Below are 25,941 nucleotides of genomic sequence, written 5' to 3'. Positions count from 1 at the left end.
CAAAGCCTGTTTGGTGGTCTCTTCACACGGATGTGAGTGAAAGTTATAACGGAAAAAAGGGAAAGAAATGAAGACAGGTGAAGAAAAGTGCACAGGGATAAAAATTTGGAGACACACACCTTCAGAGTCACATAATTTAAAAGTTGAGAGACCACAGTGACAGTGATATACTCAGGTACAAAAAAGAAACACACACTTGGGATACAAAAAAAAAAAAAAAAGAAGAAAAAACCGGTTATACATTAAAAGGAAAATTTAAGAAGATAAAATAACAGGACAATTTACAAGATATAGATAAGACCAAAGGAAACCATGAGGGATAGTGAAATACCCCAAGGCTAGCTACTGCGGGAAGCCATTACTACATTAGGCCTGTGAGAACATTGCTGGTAGCAACTAACTGAAGCAGCAGAAACTATAGCTGATGAAGGTTGCCTCCCTGGAGGTACACTCAGCGAGAACAACTCCATATCCGTTTCCTAGTGCTGTAGGGAAGGATTCTCCCACCTTTAAATCTTTTGCCTATTCTTCCCATTAGCACAAACATACCTAGAGCTTCAGGACAATAGTGTCCAGGGATATTATACATAAGAGTCAGTCACCATCCTAGGGCACTGCAAAGGGATTAGAATGGTGAAGAGTAGATTTACTGAAATCATTTTCTGAGCCATATGTAGGCCAGTTTTTATCATTTGGCTTGTCAATTGGTGTTTTGATATTTAATTCTTTTTTTTTAGGTTGTCTCATAACTTTTTATTAAATAACAGGCCTTATGTATTAAAAACAGAAATTTTAAATGATCTTCCTACCAAAAAGTTTTGTTTCTGTTTTTCTGGCAGTCACACAGAATATACGTGGTAAACCTTGATTAATTGGAGCCCCTCAAATTTTGCCTTCTCAGTTGTTTTATACATTTTATCTAAATTTTATAATTATCTTTTTGAAGGTTTCTTTCATCTGATACAAGCTGCAATGCTATGACTAGGATTGACTTTATTCTGGCTTTGTTCTCCAACAAACTAAAATTGGGAGGTTATATAGTGAGGAAGGAATGTAGCTACATGCAGGCAGAAATGTAGCTGTGTGGGGAGTGTAAACCAAAAATGAAATTCTAAGGCCCCTCAACCATCTGAATGGACTTCCTCTTCAACCAGGGCTCTTTGAAAATTTAACCTGAGAGATGGGTTCAGGCCATGACAGGAAGTGCGTGTCGAACACGCTTCATTATATCTCTCAGGCATTAATACTTAAGTCTCTGTCAAGTCTGCTGTCTGGAGGCTTCATTTGCATGATAAAACCTTGGTCTCTACAACCTCTTACCACAACCCGGACATTTCCTTTCTATTGATTCCAGATCTTTAGATAAACTCAACCAACTGCCAATCAGTAAATGTTTATAGTTGATTGAAGCCTCATGTCTCCCTAAAACGTACAAAACCAATGTGTACCTGAACCACCTTGGGTGCATGTTCGCAGGGCCTCCTGAGGGCTGTGTCACAGGCATGGTCACTCATATTTGGCTCAGAATAAATCTCTTCAAATATTTTACAGAGTTTGAACTACGTGAACAGGGGAAAAATAGAAATTAGGCAGAGGTAGGGAAAAAATCATGCTGGGTGAAGGATCTGTAGTCTCATTGCCTGGGTGTGGTGCTCTGATGAGTTTCAGTTCCTTGCCTGAAAGTCGGTTTTCTAAGCAAGAAACTCAGGAAAACAAACAAGTTTCAAATTTTAAGACCAGACAGTGTCCATTTCTATGTTCCAAAGCAAAACAAACAAAAACAACTGTAAATATTAGTTCTATAAGATAACGGGGCCAGTTTCAGTCTCTCTTTTCTATTTATCACTTCCTCAATCATAGAGAATCTGGTCATTGATCCTTCTGGCTGCTTCATGCTGAGGACGTGTGAGGTGGAATAATGATAAGGAATGGAAATGTGGCACTATAATCAGAAGTAGTCATTGGAGCACTATGATCTGGGTACTTTTATTTTAGTTTTAGAACAACATTTTAGGCCACATTGAACGAGGATGATAAATAATATAGATAAACCAATTTTAAAATACCAGAGAATTTGGAGTGGATCCCTTGGGGAATCCAAGAGAACAATCCTAAGCCTACCAAAAAGTATTCCTGATTCATTATATCTTATATGTGCAAAGCTGTGGTTTTAAAGAGAATAATAACAGAAAAGTGCATATTCCTTTTACAGTTTCTTATCTAGGATCTTTGGCTGGGCTTTGAATATTAACTTTAGGCCATGTGTAGGTTCACAAGAGCATGACTGTTTCCCCTGGAGGGATCCCACAGTGACTAGTTTTACTGAGTATGTTGAATTCATGGTTTAACACTGGCTAACTTGATAGACGAGTAGGTGGTCAGCAGCACCTCGAAAAGACTGACCTATTGTGGTTGCAGCTAGTCTTCAGCCTGATGGGATTTGCAGGTCTTCAGTATGATTCAATTCCCTGGTTTCAAACAGGGAAGAGGCAAGTCCATACAGAAATGAAGTCTGTTGGAGAGACTAGTTAATATATTCCCTAATTGTTTCATGTATGACATAGCTTCTGTTTCAGGGGAGGAAAAAATCCTCAAGCATCAGAGAGTCCAGGAAAACAGTCTCCAAGTAAACATTTTGAAAGCGGCTAAGAGCTAACCCATTTCTGGGAGCTACCAGTACCCTCAGCAGGGCAAGGGGCAAGACCTTTTCCCAGGTAAGATTTATCTCTTGGAAACTGAGGTCTCCTTGGAATATGCCAGAGGGAGCATTGATTGCCAAACTTTATTTTGTGCCATATCATTTCCAGGGTGGTATGACTACCCGCCCCGAGTCCATCCTGTTCCTCAGTGGCACCCCTGTAACCAAGGGACTTAGAGTCAAAAAAGACTTATAGTCAATTAAACATTCTAGGCCACACAAGAATAGAGGTGCCAGGGACTCATTACCATTAAAACGCAAAGCAACGAAAGAGCCAAAAACCAAAAAGTAAGGTTAATATTTCTTTCTTCTTTTTTTTTTTTTTTGAGACAGAGTTTCACTCTTCTCTCCCAGGCTGGAGTGCAGTGGCACAATCTCTACTCACTGCAACCTCCGCCTCACTGGTTCAAGAGATTCTCCTGCCTCAGCCTCCAGAGTAGCTGGGGTTACAGGTGCCCGCCACCATGCCCAGCTAATTTTTTGTATTTTTAGTAGAGACGGGGTTTCATCATGTTGGCCAGGCTGGTCTCAAACTCCTGACCTCAGGTGATCCACCCGCCTCAGCCTCCCAAAGTGCAGGGATCACAGGCGTGAGCCACCACGCCCAGCCAAGTTAATATTTCTATCATTGTTCCTGGACCAAACTGAGGGTCAGACTGCTATTTCTTCCAGCCCAGTAACAAGATGCAGATGAACTGGGGAGGAAGAGAGTTTTTATTTCTTTAACAAGTTATAGGGAGAAGGCGTGGAAAATATTGCCAGACCAACTCAAAATTACAAAGTCTTCCAGAGCTTATATACCTTCTAAGTTATATGTCTGTGTGTAAGTGCATTCATCTAAAAACATGAGTGATTAACTTCTTGTAATCTATAACTGAGATCTGAGTTCTGAAGACCTTCCTCTGGAGGCTCAGTAAATTTACTTAATCTAAATGGGTCCAGGTGCTGGGGTGATTACCCTGTCTTGTCTCCTGCTAAATCATGGAGGTTTGGGAACTTCCTTGAGATCTCCAATAAACTTGTCTGTGGAAGCCTGGGAAGTTTCTTCAGACTGCCAGTAAAACTTGTTTAATCCTAGTCTGGTCCTGTTAAGAATTCCTTCATTATCTTGTCATGGGTCCAAGGCCCAGGAAAGTCCTAGGCAAAACTCGTGGTGGGCTTTTGTTACAATCCAGCGTTTGTATAAGGCCACTGGCTTTTTTAGCTTTTAACATTTAACTTAACCACTCAGTCAGTACTGAAACAGTTGTTATGGAGGCCTGCATTAGTGAGACCTGGCCTGCCACATCATTATAAAGCCAGTCCCCCGTGGCTTACATTTGAAGCATATCTGTTGCTTCATCTGGAGTGCTCCACTTGGCATTTATAGGTGGAGTGGGACAATTCTCCTTCTCAGAGTAAATAGTTCTCACAGTGTTTTATCCAGTCCACCAAGTAGGCTGTTCTTTCGGGAATAACCTCCTGTGTGCCCGGATTATATGTACCCATCTGCAACTGTTCAGTTGTGAGCGGTGGGTTCTGTATCAACCGGATCTTCCACTCTGCAGCATTTAAAACCAAAGACATTGTGCCTGAAGTAATTACTCTCACAATTTATTTTAGCAAAGGTTCAGGAAGCTAATGATACTGATTTGCAAAATGGAACAATTCCTTCACATTATACCCTCTAGTTTCAGAAGTTGCTTTAATTCACTCCTTCCCCACATTGACTACCTTCCAGGAAACCACAGATCTCAGAGGTACTTTCTGGTTTCCTGGCATAATTTTCTCCTTCATGAGCAGCCTTGAGGCTAGTGATCTGAGTTCAGACAGACCCACATCTAGGCTTGGTTTGGCCTCAAGGCCTGACCCAATATTCTCCTACTTTAATTTTAGCTGTTATAGATGTGAAAGGAAAATAAATCTTGGGGTCCCCAAATCACTAAGCCAAAGAGAGAAGTCAAGCTGGGAACTGTGTCAGGCAAACCTGGCTCCCATTTTATTCCATTGAATTTCACCCTGGCAATGTAAATTGATAGCTTATCTTCACAGGTATGGGACAAAGGATAGAACTTGAAGTCAACCCTCTGCTCATCTGAAACAAATGCATATCAGATTGCTTCGTCTGCCCTTTCGTTTGTATAAAAATGCAGATTCACTGATCTAGACTGAGGCATAAGTGACTATTTCTTTACCCCACTCTCACATGTAATTGTGTATTTAGTGAAAGTCTGATCAAAACCTCAAAAGAATACAACAATTTGTCTCTTATCTACCCACACCTTTTTTTTGTTTTTTTGTTTTTGAGATGAAGTCTCACTCTGTCACCCAGGCTGGAATGCAGTGGCATGATTTTGGCTCACTGCAACCTCTGTCTCCCGAGTTCAAGTGATTCTCCTGCCTCAGCCTCCCGAGTAGCTGGGATTACAGCAGTGCACCACCACACGCAGCTAATTTTTGTATTTTTAGTGGAGATGGGGTTTGTCCATGTTGGTCAGGCTAGTCTCAAACTCCTGACCTCAGGTGATCCGCCCACCTTGGACTCCCAAAGTACTGGGGTTACAGGCGTGAGCCACCGCCCTACCCACACCTTTTTAAAATTTCTTCCTCTTTCCCCAATATCTGCCCTTTCCCCTTTAAATATTGAAGCCCTCAAAAGCATCTTTGGAGAAAGGCACAGACTTGTGTTTCAGGCACATATCCCTACCCTTGGCAAAATAAACTTTGAAATTAATTGAGACCTACCTCAGATACATTTTGGTTTATATCGATAACAAAAACCAAGGGATTGAAAATTTTGCTTTTTTTAAAAATTAGTTTTTATTTCCTTACGCATCCAGTGAACCACTTCTGAGGTGATGAATCCATGTCTAAATTCCACTGGTAACTTATACTTTTAATAACTGAATGCAGCACAGCACAGATGTATCTCCACACCATGGGTCACCAGGTTGCCATAGGTCAAAGATTAATCTAATAACAGGTGTACTACAGTTTTCTTCCAAAACATATTGTTTCTCTCTCCAGCTCCCCATTTCCATGAAAGGCAAATCACAGTAGGACCAATTTATCTGCAAAATCTGTTTTAATCTTATTATAGTTTGCCTGATTATTTGCATAAACTGAAGCAAGAATTATTGTTCATATAGGCTTTTTTAAATTGGCTTTGCTGGAACTTTTCATAAGGAATCTCAGATTTGATTTTTAAAGGCCTCTTGAGCGCAACCAAGAATTGATCTGTGCTTGCAGATACCTGTATGAATTGGGTGAATTCCTCTTTTCTTGAGGTCCCAAAATAACTTGAGGTTTCTGGGCCTGAGAACATTCATGTTTCTCATCTATAAAATGTTAATATCTGATAGACAGCCCAGGATTTCTTGCTTCCTAGGTTTCCATTAAAATTTAGGATTACTAAGAATAAGAATTCCAGCAAATTGTATGATTCCATGTACGATGTGCCAAAGAAGGTGTGTTCTTATTGATTAAAGAAATAATTTTGTTTAACTCAGAAGTTATCTAAAGGTTAATTCAAATTATGGACTTAGGTTGTTTATGAAACAGGGTAGAAAGGATCCAGTAACTAGGGGAGAGAGATATAGATTAGTCCCCTGGGTTAGAACAAGGTTTTCTTAAAATATTGATTGGGCGAGAGGTTTTGATTTTGACTCTATAATCTGTTACTTTTTGAATACTTCTCAGATCTATATCTCCAAAGTGCAGCTTTCTTGTGTTTTGTTGCTGTCAGCTTGTCTCCCCTTGAAGGAACCTGAAATGAAACTATCTCCTTCAACTTTGTCAGTTCCTGTATTTTTTTTTCCATCTTGCCTTAACTGCTGTCATGGTCTGATGCTGAAATATTTATTTTAAAAGTCTAGAGAAGCAACGTTTTCCTCCAGTATAGCTTGATTCTGTCCTCTTGGCTTTTCTTGGTATGTCTACATCATTTATCAGGTTTGACTTTCAGGTTTTCAAGATGGAATTCTGATAGGAGAAGCAATCACACTGCAGGAGGTTTTTCTTTGCCTTTTGGTAACTGACCTGAGAAACAAATTTTACATTTTATCAAAATAATTTCTATGTCATTGTTATTAGGTTTTTGATTTCTTAGGAAAACTGAGATTTAAAGGAATTAAGGTTTTTACATCATTTAACTTTCTGTATTGAAACCCTTTCATAATTGGAAATGACCCACACATCTCATGAGCATCCAAAATAACTTCAAGATATTAAATTACACAAAAAGTTCACTTAGAGCATTTATGCCATTTATATTTCATTCACTTTTTTAGCAATTATCTATATTACTTATGAGAAAAGAGATATCAAAGCTATTCATTATTTCCTTGTTAACCATTTTTATAACTTGTATATATTAGATGTTCACCTAAGTAAGAAACATAAAGTTGGCTGGGCATGATTGCTTACACCTGTAATCCCAGCACTTTGGGAGGCTGAGGCAGGAGGATCATGAGGTCAGGAGATCAAGACCATCCTGGCTAACATGGTGAAACCTCTTCTCTACTAAAAAATACAAAAAATTAGCCGGGCATGGTGGCGGGTGCCTGTGGTCCCAGCTACTCAGGAGGCTGAGGCAGGAGAATGGCATGAACCCAGGAGGCAGAGCTTGCAGTGAGCCGAGATCGCGCCACTGCACTCCAGCCTGGGCGACAGAGTGAGACTCCGTTTTTTAAAAAAAGAAACATAAAGTAAAATACATGGATACTTGCACCAATAATGCAAAAGTTTCAGCTATTTTTATTAGCCTAACAACATTAAATTAGTCTTATTTATCAAAAAATCACACAAAGATAATTTTGTTCTTGGCTGGGTTTATAGTCTTATAATCTTTTTGTCAAACCCTAATACCTTTAAATATCTAGCAGAGACAAATGTAAAACCCAAACAAAAAAAGTATGCTGACAATTCCAAAGACATTTCTATTTTTATTTTACAAATGATCTAAAAGCTCTCTTGTTTATTAAAGATTTACTTAAGTCATGTAAACTTGAAAAATGCGTAGACTCATTTACTTAATTTATGAACACTTTTTAATTTATAAGCCAATTTGCTACCCTCTAAAAACAACACGTAACATCTAGACACATATACCTACATACACACAAAGATCCAATAGCTTTTACCTTTAAATTTCAGCCATGAGATAGCAATGCAAACTCACTGGCTTATGAACATGTTCACGTGGTTAAACTTTATTTGTTCTGATGGGTAATCCAATAAAGGTTGTGAAACAAAATTTTGAATAAAGCAGTTTCCATGATAGTTTGATTATTATTTTTTTTTGAGACAGGATCTCTGTCACCCAGGCTGGAAGTGCAGTGGTGTGATCAAGGCTCACTGCAGCCTCAACCTCCCAGGCTCAGGTAATCCTCCCACCTCAGCCTCCTGAGTAGCTGGGACTACAGGTATGCACCATTACACCCAGCTAATATTTGTATTTTTTGTAGAGACAGGGTTTCACCATGTTGCCCAGGCTGGTCTCGAACTCCTGGGCTCAAGTATCTGCCCACCTCAGTTTCTTGCGCCCAGCTGACAGTTTGATTTTTAAAGGCCAAATCTCTCCAGACTCCAAAGAACTCTGTAGCCAAACAGCAGCACATACTAATCAGGCCTGCCTCTCCTTAGAGCAGCAGCATAGAAGCCTGGAGACATGGACTTCCATCCCATATTCGCATTCAACAGCAAAATAAATCCAAATATAAGGCAGTGCTACAATTCAAAGACTGTCTGAGATCAGATGAGATTGGGCATGTTCAGTGTGATACGGGTAGAGATGTTCCCTCACTCCACTGGCCCACAGCCACATGCAGACCAACCCTGAAGAATACACCCAAGCGGTCTGCGCTCAGATCAAACCCTGATCTCCCACAACTACATCAACACACAAACAACCACCAGAATACAATCTAACTGCTACAACAATAAGCAAGTCCCAAGAGAGTTCAAACTGAAACAGTTGAGTTGCTTTCTCCCTTTCCTTATGAAATGGTTAATGAAATAAATAGGAAAAAAATTCCAACACAATCACGAGGTTCCAGAAAACATTGTATATTTATTTAAAAAGTAATTTTGCATGAATGAAATATTTCTTAAGGTTCTGCCTTTCTTTCCTTCCACTCAACAGGAAACACAATTACTGGATTTATGGTCAAGGAAAATCACTAACCCACAGCCCTCAGATGCACTCATGAAAATGGGAAGAATGCATACACAGGGATCAGAGAACAGAGAAACAGGTGAATCTTGTGGTTGGAAAGAAACGCCCTTTGGTATGTACACACAGAATTAACTTTATTTTTCCACTAAGCTCTCTCTGAGACTTAGAAATCCCTACATCTGGGTAGGCTGGAGTCAATCCCAAGGCTTTTATGGTTCCTTGAAGTAAAAAGAGCAGTCTCATGTCAGAAATTAATAGGTTCAGTCTAGCACAATATTGAAACTCCAAACTTCAATTTAAACTCTACTTGGAAGCCTGCGGAAGAGGAGGCAGGCGGTTTTGCTGCCTCTTTTTTTCCCTAGCATCATCAAATCCTCTATTCATTGGCTGCTGTTTCTTAAACATTTCATGGGAAAGAGAAATAGAAGCACAGATATCTACTGTTAATGGTTCTTTCTCTTACCAAGTGCTGTTGGGGGTTTTTCAGAAGTCACATCATATGACTGAAACTTATCTCCTGTCTGATTTCTACTCAACTTTTAGGATTCTACAGATTCTCACCATTAGGATTTCAGTGTCTGGCAGTCCTCTGGGAAACTACTTTTTTAAAATTATGGTAAAATACACATAACAAAATTTTTCATCTTAACCATTTTTAAGTGTAAATTTCAGTAGTAAGTACATTACATTGTTTTGCAATCAATCTCCAGAAATATTTTCATCTTGCAAAGCTAAAACTCTGTATCTGTCAAACAATGACTCCCCATTTCCTCTTTCTGCCATCCGTTAGCAACCACCATTCTACTTTCTGTTTCTATCAGCTTAACTCTTCTAAGTAACTCATATAAGTGAAATCATACAGTACTTGTCCTTTTGCGACTGGCTTATTCCGCATAGCATAAAGCCTTCGATGTTTATTTATGTTGTAGCTTGTGTCAGAATGTCCTTCCTTTTTAAAGCTGAATAATATTCCATTGTATATATATACCACATTTTTTTAGTCCACTCATCGATGGACACCAGGGTTGCTTTAACCTGTTGACTTGTGAATAATGCTGCTATGAATATGGCTGTATAAATCTCTTGGAGATAACCTGCTTTAATTATTTTGGCTATATATCCAGAAGCAAAAGTGCCAGGTTATAATTTAATGTTTAATTTGGTGGGGAGGGGAACCACCATATTGTTGTCTGTAGTGGTTGCGTTATCTTACATTGCCATGAAAATTTCACTAGGGTTGCAATTTATCCATATCCCTATAGTATTTGTTATTTTCTGGGTTTTTTTTTTCCACAGGAGCCATCTTAATGGATGTGAGGTGATCTCTTAATATAGTTTTGATTTTAATTTCTCAAATGATTAGTGATATTGAATGTCTTTTCATATGTTTGCTGGACATTTGTTTATGTTTTATGAAGAAGTATCTATTCAAATCCTTTGCCCAGTTTTAAATCAAGTTATTTGTTCTTTCATTTGTTTGTTTTCTGCTGCCCTATAGGAATTTGTGATATATTGTGGATTTTAATTCCTTATGAGATACGTGATTTCCAAACATTTTCTCCCACTTTGTAGGTTGTCATTTCACTCTGTGGATTATGCTCTTCGATGCACAGAAGTTTTAAATTTTAATGTAGTCCAATTTGCCTATATGGGTGGTATTGGTACCAATTCCTTTTTTTATATCTTGCAGTGAGTAAACAACCTCCACACACACACACACTCACTCACTCTCTTAAAAAAATATTTTGGTGGCCAGGCACAGTGGCTCACACCTGTAATCCCAGCACTTTGGGATGCTGAGGCTGGTGGATCATGAGGTCAGGAGTTCGAGACCAGCCTGGACAACATGGTAAAACCCCATCTTTACTAAAAACACAAGAAATTAGCTGGGCGTAGTGGTGGGCGCCTGTTATCCCAGCTACTCAGGAGGCTGAGGCAGGAGAATCGCTTGAATCCATGAGGCCGAGGTTGCAGTGAGCAGAGATCACACCACTGTACTCCAGCCCAGGCAACAGAGTGAGAATCCATCTCAAAAAATATATATATTTTGGCAATAAGACTGTTTTTGGTTATGTATCCAAATCCATTCTCTTCTTCTATATTTCAGGTAGAATCCTAATTTTGTCAGTGGAGAGTGAGTGTATATGAAATTGTCTATCTCTATATAATCTATATCTATATATCTGTCCCTAGTTCCTGTGCAGAGCTTCTAAAAATGGAATTTCCTGAACAGTAAGGGTGCTTAGGGACATCTTTTATTATTTGGTTTTTAACCTTGGTTCCTAACACAGAGTGCCTAACACCTTTGTAATTGCCAGAGTGATAGGAGCATCTGACACAGAGCTCCTAAATCCCTTGGAATGTTCTGGGCAATAGGAATATCTCTGGTTCTAATGAGGTGACTCTTGGTAGGCTCTTAAATGAAGGCTGGTTGCCAGAAAGACCAAGACATGGTTAGGGGCTTAGACATTTCACTCCTACCCCACATTAGCCATAGTTGGGAAAGGGGCTGGAAAAAGAGTAATCAATCATGCCTACATGATGAAACCTCCATAAAAATCCCAAAAATACAGGGTTACAAGAACTCCCAGGTGAACAAACACACTTATGTGCCACGAGGATGATGCACCCCAACTTTATAGGGACAGAAGCTCCTGCACTCTGGACCCTCTCAGACCTCCCCCAACTCTCTTTTTATCTGGATGTTCATGTGTACCCTTTATTAATATCATAAACTGGTAAACATTGAGTGTTTCTCCAAGTTCTCTGAGCCCCTCTATCAAATTAATCAAGTGTGATGAGGGGTCGAGGGAACCCTCAATCTGTAGCTGGTTGGTCAGCAGTTCCAGAGGCCCAGACTTGACACTGGCATCTGAAGTGGAGGGCAGTCTTGATGGACCGAGCCCTTGATCTGTGGAATTTGATGCTAACTCCAGGTGGATACTGTCAGAATTGAATTGAATTATAGGACGTACAGTGGGTGTCCCCGAGAGCAGCAGTCCCCAACCTTTTCAGCACCAGGGACCAATTTCAGGGAATATAATTTTTCTACAGACCCTGGGGTGGGGGAAGATGGTTTCAAGATGATTCAAGTGCATTACATTTTTTGTTCACTTTATTTCTAGTATTATTACATTGTAATATATAATAAAATACTTACACAACTCACCATAATGTAGAATCAGTGGGAACCCTGAGCATGTTTTCGTGCAACTAGATGGTCTCATCTGGGGATGATGGGAGACAGTGACAGATCATCAGGCATTAGATTCTCTTAAGGAGCATGCAACTTAGATCCCTTGCATTCACAGTTCACAGTAGGGTTTGCACTCCTATGAGAATCTAATGAGCAGCTGATCTGACAGGAGGTGGAGCTCAGGCAGTAATGCAAGTGATGGGAAGCAGCTGTAAATACAGATGAAGCTGCTCTCTCTTGCCTGCTGCTCACCTCCTGCTGTGCAACCCCATTCCTAACAGGCCATGGACTGTTCCTGAAAGGCCATGGACCGTTCCTGAAAGGCCATGGACTGGTACTGGCCCATGGCCCGAGGGTTGGGGCCCCCTGCCCTAGATAATTTATTGATTTGAGGAGAAACCCCCTCCCTACACATCTGGTGTAGGAGGTGAAATATTAAGAGTATTGTAAGAAGAAAACAATCCCCCCGCCCCCATATATTTACTTGCTTCTGTGAGGGAGAGGTTGATCTTATCTCTAATGATTTGGTTGAATTTAATCTAAGCCAATCATACTGTTTCTATTCCTCTTGAAAGTTATCATCTTAAGAAGGAATATATGGTCTGTGAAGGTAAATGAAAAATGAGAGAAATCTTCTAGTTGAATTCTAGGAACTATTTTCCACTCATTAAGAAGATAGAGGCAGAGACTGGCATGGTGCAACTTCATGGTAAGGATCACTAAGGATTGCCAGCAGCCACCAGAAGCTGGAAGAGAGGTGTGAAGCAGGTTCTTCCTCAGAGCCTCTTTATTCCAGACTTCTGGCCTCCAGAACTGTGAGAGACCACATTTCTACCATTTATAGCTTTGAAATCTGTGCTAATTAATTACTGAAGTCGCAAGAATACGTTACATAAATAAGTATAAATAATTCTTATGTATAGAATAAGGTCTATACACATACAATATATGCTTATACATGCATATGTGTTTGTTTGTATATGTATTTGTGTGTGTATATATATAAAAATTTATATATATATATATATATATATATATATATATATATATATATATCTCCAGGCTGGAGTGCAATGGCGGGACGTCGGCTCACTACAACCTCTGCCTCCTGGGTTCAAGTGATTCTCCTGCCTCAGCCTCCTGAGTAGCTGGGATTACAAGCGCCTGCCACCACACCAGGCTAATTTTTGTATTTTTAGTAGAGATGGGGTTTCACCATGTTGGCCAAACTGGTTTCAAACTCCTTGCTTCAGATGCTCCACCTGCCTCAGCCTCCCAATGTGCTGGGATTACAGGCGTGAGCCACAGTGCCCGGCCGTATATGTATATTTTAAAGAGAATGTCTGTGGGGAGTAGGGTGTGTGTATAAACTTTACTTTGCGTGGTTCTAATATGCATAAACTTCACTTCTCACAGTTTAATTAAATAACTCCCCAACAGCACAGTTTAATTCTTTAAGCGTACTTATCTGTATTTGTATTATATTTACTGTAAGTAATTGTATAAAGTAGAAACTTCCACACTAGTTTTTCAGTTCACGAATCACTATATATATGTTTGTATTGTGATTAACGACCAATCATGTCACTTTTTTCCAAGTCTGTCAATGATTGATTGGTCACCATGCATCTTTTATCAGTTAATACAGAATAACATGGAGAGTTATTCTGTATTATTTTGTAAATGTCACACGGGTTTGTCACTGTATGACAAATTCCAAAGGAAATTTGAAACAGGAAGACAAGAAGAGGAAGTTAATTGAAACAGGAAATTGGTTAGTGATACAAAGTGCAGCAAAAAATGATGGCGCTGAAAGGGGAAATAAAATAGAAGAGAAATGAAGTTAGAGAAGCAATAGCTGTTGATAGGGTTATTAATAATTCACCTTTTAAAGAGTCTCTAGATAATGCAACCAGAGGAATTTAGTAAAGGCACACTTATTGACAAAAATAAGGTAAGTGGTTGTGATGAAAAGAATGAAGAGGTCCCAGAGGAAGTTATACGAGCTAAAGTGTTCACATCAAATGAACTTTCAATGTGTTTCCTAACATTTCAAGTGCAAAGAATAGTATATTGGAAGTCTATCCAAATTTAGGAATAAAAAAGCTGGAGAAGGCATCTAAAAGATGCTGGCTCCATATTGTAAGCGATAGAACAACAAGAGCACGTGCTCAATTCACACTACTCATTTTCTTTTAAGCAAAACACTTGAAACTCAGTGTTTTTAATGTTTTAACTATAGCATACTTTAAAAATATTAATTTTATTGTTGTTTACATTTCCCTATATGTCTATGAGTGAGAGTAAAATAATTTTCAATCAGGAAAAGAGGATAAAGGAAAAATCATACTTTTCCCTATTATTAAAATAGCTTGGTGTGATATCAGCTTGTGCAGTAATTTTTATTATCACACACTACAGTGCAAAATAAAAACTGCCTGTATATGAAACAAGCTTTCATTAGTTCCTATGAAAACATGTAAAAACAATGGCTTTGTTTTCCCACATTTTACTAAACACTCCACAGGTACACTTAGAACACGGTGGTTAAAAATATAGAACAGAAAAAAGTTATTAAAAACAAGAAAATGGGGGCAGATCCACTTTGTGGCGTGAGAGAATGTGTACACTTTCCAGTGCAGGCAATTTATGTTATATACCTGTGTCCAATCGGAGATTTTTAGGGAGACAATATAAAGAAGCCCGAAAGGAAGTGTATGGGACTCCTCATTATCTGCTCTGCGTACCAAGCAGGTGGGAGGTGAGGTGCCCGTTAGGTTGAATTCTTATCGCTGTGCCCCAGCCAATCGTGGGCTGCGGAAATCATGGGCTGTGGATTCCTCGCTGCCAGGGCAGAGGCACCGTTGGTGCATGCCCGGCTGCCGTTGCTGCCCCTGCCTCGTACAAACGTCAGAGAAGGCACATGACACGCCCCTGGGGGCCCTCTGGCCGAAGTCCACCTGCGCGGCTGAGTGGAGGATGCTAGGTTGCTGTGCTGTTTCTCCTACTGTCTTGCTGCCGCACCACCCCTCAGAAAAAGCGGGTCCTCAGTTTCCTGCGGTTTGCACTCACCAAACATAATTAGCAATCTGCAATTCACCCGCAGGATTATTCCCGCCTCTTTGATTACACACAGAAGGACGAGCCTTCCTCGTGAGGGTTGGAGATGGAAGGAGAAGGGATCGAGAGTAAGGATGGGACCGAGCTTGTGGAGCAGAAGACCAACACGCCAGGTGGGTGAGGTTGTGTGATTATTCTAGCATCTTTTCTTGATCCCAGCTTGCACCCTTTTAGCATTGGGAGGGAAAGGCAGGGTAGGGGATAGCGACCATAATATAGGTCTTAAGTAAAAGCAGTTTTCATTAATAAAATAAAGACTTCAATAATAATAATAATGGGCGATTCCAGCCTTCTCCATCATATTGGAAAAGACAGTATTTCATTAAAAATACTTGGAATGTTCCCTTGGAAAAGGCAGTATTTCATTAAAAGACGCTAACGAGGAAACTGTTGGTTTTCTGTTCTGGAAGCAGGGCAGAAGAATTAGTAACACAGTTCTGCCAAATAGCACAGGAAAGTGGAGCCAAAGCACCTTCGAGGCTCCTGGTGTTCAAACGTTAGGTCTTAGTTCCCCTTCTTATTTTTCTAATACATTAATTGCTGAATTGTGAACAGTAGAACATGCGGAAGATAGAGAAAAGAGATAAACATGATGGGTTTTTTGTTGGTTTGCTTGCTTTTTTTCTCTCTGGAACATAAACAATGACATCTGTTTCTCTTTGGTATAATAGAAAGGAAAATAATGATCATCTCAATTTTTATATGTGAAGGCATTGCTTTTCTTCTTTGGGGGATTTTAAGATTTCCCAGAAAATGTAAGTAAACAATTTCTGCTAAAATTATTAAACTAAATTGTTAAAATTATTGTATTATTGATTCAGTTGGATACCAATAACTAGTCTTTCCTTCCTTAATATAGAACAATTTAGAGATAAAAGCATTTTCCAAGACAGTGCATCTAATTGCTCTTCAAACTTAGTCACCTGCTTCACCTTCTAGAATAATCAGTCTTTCAATAAATATGTATCAAGCTTTAGGCACAGTGCTACCTGCTGATGATACAACAATGAAAAAAATGGTATTTTTTTGCCTGAAAGTAGTTTATCTTTAACTGAATATGGAAGCATGTAAGCAAACAATTGTAACACAAAAGAAATAATTACTAAATAGAACTATGTTGAATTTGAAGCAGGAGAGGAGATTATAAGTTAGCTGCTTGTAGTCAAGGCTTTAATGAAGGGAGAAATATTTGTGCTGAATCTTAAACTCAAATAGGCGTTTATCAAAGATCATCTTAGAACATACATGTCAGAGAATCACACCAGGTATAATTATGATGGAGTTACAAAGAAGTAGGGTGAGGGACTGGCAATTGTATTACAGTTCCCTAGTGCATTAACTCTTTCACTGCCATTCATTAGCAATTTATACCTTCTCCTTCATCTCCATTCTCCTCATGCTCATTCTCATGTCTATACCCTTGCTTCCAACTTGTTCTAATTTTCACAATTTGTAGGAAACTTCCAAATGCTCCCATCACCACACCAGCTTACTTACTCCATCTCTGCCCCTACACTCTGCCTAGACTCTTGGAACTGTAGATGCAGTATTCATATTCTACAATAGATCCTATATTCTTTCACTGGATCGGTAATATCACCCTAGTAATTCTCCACTCTCCTACATCATCCTTTTTTCATTCTCAACTGAAACATCTCCATCAGCAAATATGACATACTGGTATCTATATCAACCTTGAAAAAATAAACAACAAAAACAACAAAATTTATTAGACCCCACTTATCTTTTAGCAACCAATTTATTGGTTTTCTCCTTGGTACAGCAACCTCCTTAAAACGGCTTTTCAAAATAATTTTTTATCTTTCCATTTTCTGCTAAATCCACTTGGATCAAGCTTCCACTCTGCTTTTTCCACCAAACTTGTCTTTCAAGTTCACCAATAACTTCCATATTGCTAAATCGACTGGTCCATTCTCCCTCCTCACCTTATTATATAACCTGTTTGCAGCTTTTGGCACTCCCTTTTTCTAAAAAAAAAAAAATTCATTTGACTTACATGACGCCATATTCTTGTGGTTTGCTTTCTACTCGTTTTACCAACAACTGTGATTCCCTGATTCTCCTTCACTCTGATCTATTTTAAGACAAACTATATAATTTCAGACGCATAAGTCCCATAAGAGTAGGTATTTCTGTATGTTATGTAGGCTATTCATAGAGCTACAAAAATGTCTGGCGTGTAGCAGGTGCTCAATCGGTAGTTGTTGACTGCGTAAATGAAAGAATGAATTAATTAGTAAATGAATGAGAAAACTGGCTTTCTGGTGACCCAAGTTTTGAATTAAGTATTTGGTTTTTATATTGGTTACTGATTTGAATTTGACATTTTAAAATAATTTTGAACATGACACATTCAAATAACTTTGATAACTTGATTTTTTCACTTCACTCTCAGGTCTCAACTATATAGAACCATATTGCTAGTTGATCCTTCCCATTGAGGATTTTCCCACTCACAGATTTGAAGATGAACCAGTTATTTATTTTAGCTGTGGGTAGGAGGTGCTCTCAGAGCTTATTTCTTTCAGGATTGTACCTTAACAAGTAACTTCCTTTATCTAGTGCAGTAACTTAAGGAGTAAAAGTGGAGAGTAAAAAGGGAAATTTTAGCTTTCTTTTCTCAGTGTTTCTTGTTTCATAACGGACAAGGAAACAGCGCCACCTTCTAGAGAAATGCTGTCTTTGAAAGACAATATAGTCTCAGTTAAGTTGATGATAGGAACCAGCTCACTGAAGTTATGAATATAGAAAAATTTGTTTATTTACACTGCAACTTGTTCTAGAGAGCATAGTAAATTTTAGGAAAAAATAGATGAATAAAGAAAATTCATGTAGTCTAAAGATTAGGAGGGAAAACGGCTGGAAGATACTGAATTTCTGGAAGTTTGTTATTGAGTTTTTAAATTTTTCATAGATCTCATTCTCCAGTGCTTATTCCTTTCATGTTATCTTCTCGATATTCAATTTTTTTGAATTGATGTTTAAAGTTAAGTCATTCAAATTGAATATGTAAGTAAAACACATTTTATTAGTCTGAGCTATATAATAATATTTTACTCTGAAGCTCACTCTTTCTTTCTTTGATACTTTCTTTATTCTTTTTCTCTATTACCTGTTAATTTCAGTTGGAATTCCAAGGCACCTTAGAAACAAGACATGCCTAGAAAATTTAACTATGTGTCCACAAGGCTGGAAATGAATCAATAATAATTGCTTCTTTCAATCTGAACATGAAACAACGTGGATCAATGGCTGAGAAAACTGCAGAAGTTATGAATCTCTGGCCAGGCTCAACTCTCAGAATGAAATGGTTAGATTTCTTCTTTGCAATATTAATCTCATTTAATAGCTACTAAAAGACAGGCACACTCCTAGGGTGTAATACATTAGCAAACCAAAGAATCAAAGATCTTTACCCTTGTGGAGTTTACATCCTAGGGGAAGAGATAAGCAATGAAAAATTATCTTATTAAATATGTAATTTATATATTGTGTTAGAAGTTGGAAAGTTTTATGCAAAAAAATGTAAATTAAGGGAGTGGGTTTACTGCAGATAAGGTTATATCCCAATAAGATGGTGACATTTTAGGAAGGATGTGAAGCAGGTAAGGGACTATCTAGAAGTGAACTTTCCAGGAAAGGAAAATGGCTGGAGCGTGTGTCTTAAGGCCAGTGAATGTCTGGAATATTCAAGGAACAGAAAAGAAGCAGCCAGTCAATGTATCTAAAATGAGGGATTGAGTGAAGAATGCGGATCAGTAGGGTCTTGCAGGCTATTGTAAAGAGTTTAGTTTTTGCTCCAAGCAAAATAGGGAGATACTGCCAAATTATGGGAAAATGTAATAGGATCTGACTTAAGTTTTAAAAGAATCATAATCTTTGTTGTGATGAGATTGGCTACTGAGTGGCAAATGTAAACGGAGGGAATCAAGTTATACAGCCTTTGCAGTAACCGTGCAAGATAATAATGGACTTAAACGGCACTGGAGGGAGTGAGAATGAGAAAACTAGAAGAAATCTATGACAGCACTCTGTATTTTGTAAAGGGAATCTTTGATGCATTATCTGGGGCCGTCTTTATACTGGTTTGAACTGAGCAAGCACAATGCAAACAAAACGTGGATGTGGGCAGATGGAGCTACATTCAGCAATTGGTAAGCCTTACTAACATGTATTTACTATTAAATGTGTAAAGCGTGGTAAAGATTCTGAGTCTATAACTGGCTTCCTCCATAGATTCCTCCACATCATCCCCCCAAAAGACCCTCAAAAAATAGATGCCAAAGAGAATATTTAGACAAAGTTATGGTTTTTAATGAGGGTTTGGCATCACATATCAATATTTATGTAATCTATGGAATTGGTATATACCACATGTGAGTCACACGTGTTCCCTTTATCCTGAACTGGATGCAAGTCTAAGCAGTTTGATCCTTTCCTCTTTCGACCTGGGACCTTGCCTTTTGTTTTTTTGTTGTTGTTGTTCCTTTGGCCTTTCATTGATGGGAGAGCATTAGAGAGTGTACAGAAGCCTACACTTTCCGCACCCACCAGTGGCCTGACATGGACAAGAGTAAGTTAAGAAGAGAACATGTTTGCCTCAGTTTACCTTTGTTTAAAATTCAAGAACTTCTTTGTATTCCATAGCTTGAAAAAGCTCATCATACACTTAGAATCTATTTTGTTCTTAAAACACTTACGAATTTCTCCAACGTCAGGGTGGAGAAAGTCGTATAAAGGATATTGAGTTCTCAATATTCTTTGGTGAACTAAAGGTGACCACTAGCTACCATTTATTGACCGCCCACTTTGTAATAGATACTGGTTCTGTAGCACTCCATGCCAGATATTACATGTTGTACATAATATAATAAAATTAGTAGTGGAACTTTCTAAATTTGAGAAAATTCTCTTATGATTATTGTATTTACATTCAATTTGGGGTGAAAATGCACAATGATTTGAGAGTGATAATATACCCAATATTATATTTTATCTTTGAAAAATATAAAAAAAGACAGATTAAACTTTCTGACTATAAAACATAATATTATATTTTCTTGAAAGAAAATATTAACAGCTTAATGTGGCATTACATATTATATATAGGCCCATCAAAAAATGAGACAGGAGTTAACATTGGTGTATTAATTTGCTAGGTCTGCTGTAATCAATGCCACTGAATGGGTGGCTTAAAGACAGCTCTGGAGGCCACTAAGTCCAGGATCAAGGTGTTAGTAGGGCTGATTTCTTTTAAGGCCCTTCTCCTTGGCTTGCAGGTGGCTGTCTTCTCACTCTGTCTTCATGTGGCCTTCTGTACACACTCAAGTCTGTGTCTAACTTATTTCTTCTTACAGGGACATCAGTCATATTGGATTAAGGTGCACCCTAAAGACCTTTTCTTACCTCCATCACTTCTTTTTTAAAAAAACAAATACCTTATCTCCAAATCTGTTACATTCTCAGGTACTGGGAGTTAGGCACTTAATGTATGAAATTTGGGGGCCTATAATTCAGCCCATAACAGTTGTTGTTAGTTGGCACTATGGATTGGATAAGCATAAAAATACACATATATTTTGGGAATGGGCAGGATAAAAATTTGAAGTTACCCTAGAAGTTAGGAAAGTGTACACCAGTACTGTGAAGTTCCCCCAAATAATTACAGTATAACCAGAAATGTATCGTGATTAACCATCCTGTTTTCCTCCATTTTGAATTTTGAATTTCACATGTTTATATGTATGGCATAAAATATAAATGTAGGAAATCTTTTCTTTAGGTTTTATTTGTTTACTTATGTGTATCGTAATCTACTGAGTAAAGAATACCTGTTTCACTACAGTGATGGTGATAAAGAGTGGCCAAATGAACATTTATTTCAGCATTAATAGACCAATTTTGTAATATATGAAATGTATGTTCAATGAAATGTCAGTTACACTCCCCTTCTTTATAATTTCTAAATGGCTAAACACATTGATATATCAATGTTTATTCTACAGTATAAAGGGAAGAATCCAATCCCTCACAAAATGATTACAATGTTTGCTACAGTATCAATAGCGTAAATTTCCAGGACTGTGTTGTTAGGCACTGAAGTCACATAGTGTCCTTTTCTTCCTACCATCAGGGTCCTGAGGTAAAGTTTGGAGAAAGATAGGAGGAGAGCAACAGCTTATTTCACTTCCTCTACTCCTTCCACACTGCACGTGTTTTAGAAACAGGGCTAATGAAATTTACATTCTATTTTCGAGGTTGTGCTCAGTTATTTCTCAGGAGGTCCAGTAAATAAAGAATTAATCTATTTGTTTTGTCTTTAGTCAAGTTATGAAACTAGCGAATTATTTACATTAAGTGGATTTGTTGTTGCTGTCGTTGCTGAAACTAGTGAAAGAATTGAGTTTTGTGCTATGAGTCATGGGAGCAAAACGTGAGTATTTAGAAATGGAGAGGACCACGAAGAAGGAAGCCCTGGTGACTTGAAGAAATCATGGAGAGTTCTCTGGATTCCCACAAACCTATGGGGTTTAGATTCCAGCTAATACTTACACGGGTCTCAGAAGGACAGAGGGCAAGGGTTAACATCTGGCTGACATTAAAGTCTCTGCACCTCTTAATATTTTACTTTGGCCTAGTTTTCTTTTCTTCGCATTTACATTACCTGATATAATGAGTAATTCTCTTTTGAGTATTAACTTGTACCATGAACTATGCTAAATATTTTTACCCCTAAATGATGAAGAATTTTTATCATTTTTTGCTTAAATAAATGAGCAAATGAAAGATTGTTTACCTGGGATTATAGTAAATGGTAGAACCACATTTTAAATTCAGCTGGGTCTCACACACATTACAGACATTCAAACAATATGGAAAATAATATTGAAAAAATAGATGGTTGGCCGGGTGCGGTGGCTCACGCCTGTAATCCCTGCACTTTGGGAGGCTGAGGTGGGCGGATCACGAGGTCAGGAGATGGAGACCATCCTGGGTAAGATGGTGAAACCCCTTACCCTCTACTAAAAAATAGAAAAAATTAGCCCGGCGTGGTGGCGGGCACCTGTAGTCTCAGCTACTCGGGAGGCTGAGGCAGGAGAATGGTGTGAACCCGGGAGGCGGAGCTTGCAGTGAGCCGAGATCGTGCCACTGCACTCCAGCCTGGGTGACAGAGCGAGACTCCGTCTCAAAAAAAAAGAAGAGAAAAAATAGATGGTATGTTCAGCATCATCAGAAGCAAATTTTATCAGCATCTTCTCATCTTCTCATTCTCTATGGGGCTGGGGTTTAATAGTGTGTAAACTGTGTTAGCAGGTTAAATGCAGGTGTTGTTAAATTATAATTTACATGCTGTACTGTACAAGAACAAAAATAATTCTAAAATTTTCAGATTATTGTGCTACAAAAAATGACCATCGTTAGCAAAAGGAGGATGGGGAATGAGACTTATGCATTTTTAAGGTCATTAAACATCTCCATTAGCCATCTCTGGAGTGGTGACTATCACATTAGAAGGGGACCACTTTGCATCTCCTAATGATGACATTTCTATCCAGCTGTACTGAAATAGAAATAATGTTAAAAGGAGTCAGAGCGCCCAGTGGAGAAAATTTGACAGGTAAAGAAGAAAAGAGAAAGGAACAAATAATGGGCTACGGGTTGAATTTTATGAACATGAGCAGAACTTTGAACATTTTTAAGTATACTTTTTCAGGCTGGGTGAGTGGATTTCATCCCCTTCCAACTTATTCTGAGGACAGTACCCAGAGTGAACATATTAAATGTATGTCAGATCACACCGCTATTCTGCTCAAAATAATTTTCCATCTTCCCATTTCACTTAGAATATTAGCCACAGGCCTCAGAATGGCAAAAACAGAATGACCCTGTTGGTACTTAGCTGAACTCTTCTCTCACTGTTCTCCTCCAGACACAGCTGGCTTCCTCACTCTTTCTGGAATGTGCCAGGCGTACATCTGCCCTAGGATCTTCACACAATTCCACCAGGATGATGGTATCCACATGGCACTTTCCCTCCTCAAAGTTCATTTACATTTCACTTTCTCAGTGATGCTTACCCTGACTACCCTATTAAAATTGCAGCTCACACTCCTCAACCTTGACATTACTAATCAATTTTAACCTGGCCTATCTTTTGTTTTTAGTGGAACTTATTACGTACTGGAATATCATACCATTTGTTTACTATCTTTAGTCTTTATGTTTAAACTTCCTGGAATGGAAACCCCATGAGTAAAGGAATCTGTGTCTATTTTGTTCATAGACGTATTTCAAGCACCCTGAAAAATGCCAAGTACTAATTAGGCATTCTGTAAAAGTTTGTTGAATAAGACAATGAAGAGGCAAATTAAATTAAATACAAAATAGTTTGTTATCCAGGACATTTCTGACTGTATAGCCAAAGCTTTAAAATGAAGATAAGAACAATTTTATAAAATGAATTAGACACATATCAACCCTAGGGAGAATCTTCAAAGTGGTCTGCTCCTTTGAAAAGCCTTAAACAGGAAAGCTTTTATTTAAAGAATGGGCTGGGCATGGTGGCTCACACCTGTAATCCCAGCACTTTGGGAGGCCGAGGCGGGTGGATAACCTGAGCTCAGGAGTTCGAGACCAGCTGGACCAACATGGAGAAGCCCTGTGTCTATTAAAAATACAAAATTAGCCAGGCATGGTGGTGCATGCCCATAATCCCAGCTACTCAGGAGGCTGAGGCAGGAGAATCACTTGAACCCAGGAGGTGGAAGTTGCGTGAGCCGAGATCACACCATTGCATTCCAGCCTGGGCCACAGGAGAGAAACTCCATCTCAAAAAAAAAAAAAAAAAAAAATGACACTGTGCTTCTGGAAATAACCTAATTATTACCAGAGGAAGGAATTCATGTCTATGCCATACAAGAGCTTTCACCCTTTAGAAGTGTTTTACGGAAGGTCACACACACACACACACACACTGATCAAATTGCAGAATTCTCTGAAGCATAGACAGAATGGCATTTATTCTGGCAAGAACCGTGCAAATTGTTACAAGAAACATAAGGGATGGCAAGTATAAACAATTATATTTCAACAGATGCAGGAAGCAGTTGAAATATGGCTTCTCAACATCTGGGGCTTGCATACTTGTCATCTGGAAACCAGATTGGGTCAGTTACATGTGGAAAGGAATAAGTTATTGCCAGACCAAATTTCCATACTAAAATAAGTCTCCATTACCAGATTCTTTTTTTACAGGCACCAAATAGACCAGGGAGTTACTAAAAATGGAAGGAGGTCGTGAGAAAGCAAGTCATACTATGAGTAGGACCTCACCTTATGAATTGCCTCTTTAGCAAAATCAACTGCAGAAAGGAAAGACACTGTCTGTTAAATGAAAGGTAATAAATGGAATTCGCAGGTGGACAAAAATACCTCCTGAAATCCTGTAACCCAGCGGGGTACAGATGAGACACGCCCTCTGCAGATACAGTGTGCAACTACCTGTGTGACTCTGAGTGCGCGTTTTCTGTCTCTGCACCGAAGCACCAAAGGCAAAGGATTCCAGGCTGAAGCAAATTTTTTTTTTTTTTGAGACGGAGTCTTGCTCAGTTGCCCAGGCTGGAGTGCAGTGGCACGATCTCGGCTCACTGCAAGCTCCGCCTCCCGGGTTCACACCATTCTCCTGCCTCAGCATCCCGAGTTGCTGGGACTACAGGTGCCCGCCACCAGGCCCAGCTAATTTTTTGTATTTTTAGTAGAGACGGGGTTTCATTGTGTTAGGAGGATAGTCTCGATCTCCTGACCTCATGATCCACCCGCCTCGGCCTCCGCAAGTGCTGAGATTACAGGTGAGAGCCACCGCGCCCAGCCAGTTTTACAGCTTTTTATAAAGATAGACATACTTATATGATGCAGCAATTCAATTTCTGGGAATTTATCCAAGAGAAAACTTGCTCACACAAAAATGCTTGTGTACAGCAGTTTCATACATAACAGTCCCACCCTAGAAACAGAAGTCCATCAACTGGTGATCGAAGAGATAATTTCTGGTATAACATGCAATAGGAATACTACTAAGAAATAAAAGGGAATGAACTACTTACCTGCACAACAACTTGAGTGAATCTCAAAAGCATTATAAATGAAATAAGCAAGAGACAAGACACTACATATCATATGATACCATTTATATAAAATTCTATGAAAGGGGCTGGCCGTGGTGGCTCATGCCTGTAATCCCAGCACTTTGGGTGACTGAAGCCAGAGGATCACTTAAGCCCAGGAGTTCAAGACCAGTCTGGGCAATATAATGAGACCTAGTCTCTACAAAAAATAAAATTAGCAGGGCATGATGGTGCGCGACTGTAGTCCCAGCTACTTGGGTGGGTAGGGAAGGAGGATTGCTTGAGCCAAGGAGGTCAAGTTTGCAATGGGCCAAGTTTTCCCCACTGCACTCCAGCCTGGGCAACACAGTGAGACCCTGTCTCAAAAAAAAAAAAAATTCCATGAAAAGAAAAACTATGTTGATATAAAGCAAAGTAATGCTTGCCAGGGTCCAGGGTCAGAAAAGATAGTGATTACAAAAGGAAAAAAAGAAAGATGATGGAAATGTTCCATAGCACGGTTGTTGTGGTGTTTACATGATTGACTTTACGATCCTTTTGTTATGGATGAGTTAATTTTTAAATTCCTTCCTTAAACTAACAAGTCTGCCTGCTTTTATCTTTGATCTAAAATTAGTACTGACGTTTT

General features: G+C 38.9%; 1 long non-coding RNA gene across 1 annotated transcript; it reads left to right on the top strand.

The window, feature by feature from the left end:
* Positions 1-14,915: 14,915 nt before the first annotated feature.
* Positions 14,916-21,787, top strand: LOC129525940 (uncharacterized). Its single transcript, XR_008670515.2, has 5 exons — positions 14,916-15,281; positions 15,840-15,923; positions 18,315-18,499; positions 19,236-19,343; positions 21,513-21,787. It is a non-coding gene; the product is annotated as an uncharacterized lncRNA (long non-coding RNA).
* Positions 21,788-25,941: the final 4,154 nt, after the last annotated feature.

Source organism: Gorilla gorilla, chromosome 10 (assembly GCF_029281585.2).
Source record: "Gorilla gorilla gorilla isolate KB3781 chromosome 10, NHGRI_mGorGor1-v2.1_pri, whole genome shotgun sequence".
Lineage (NCBI taxonomy): Eukaryota > Metazoa > Chordata > Mammalia > Primates > Hominidae > Gorilla > Gorilla gorilla.
This window is presented reverse-complemented; position numbering and strand designations above follow the sequence as displayed.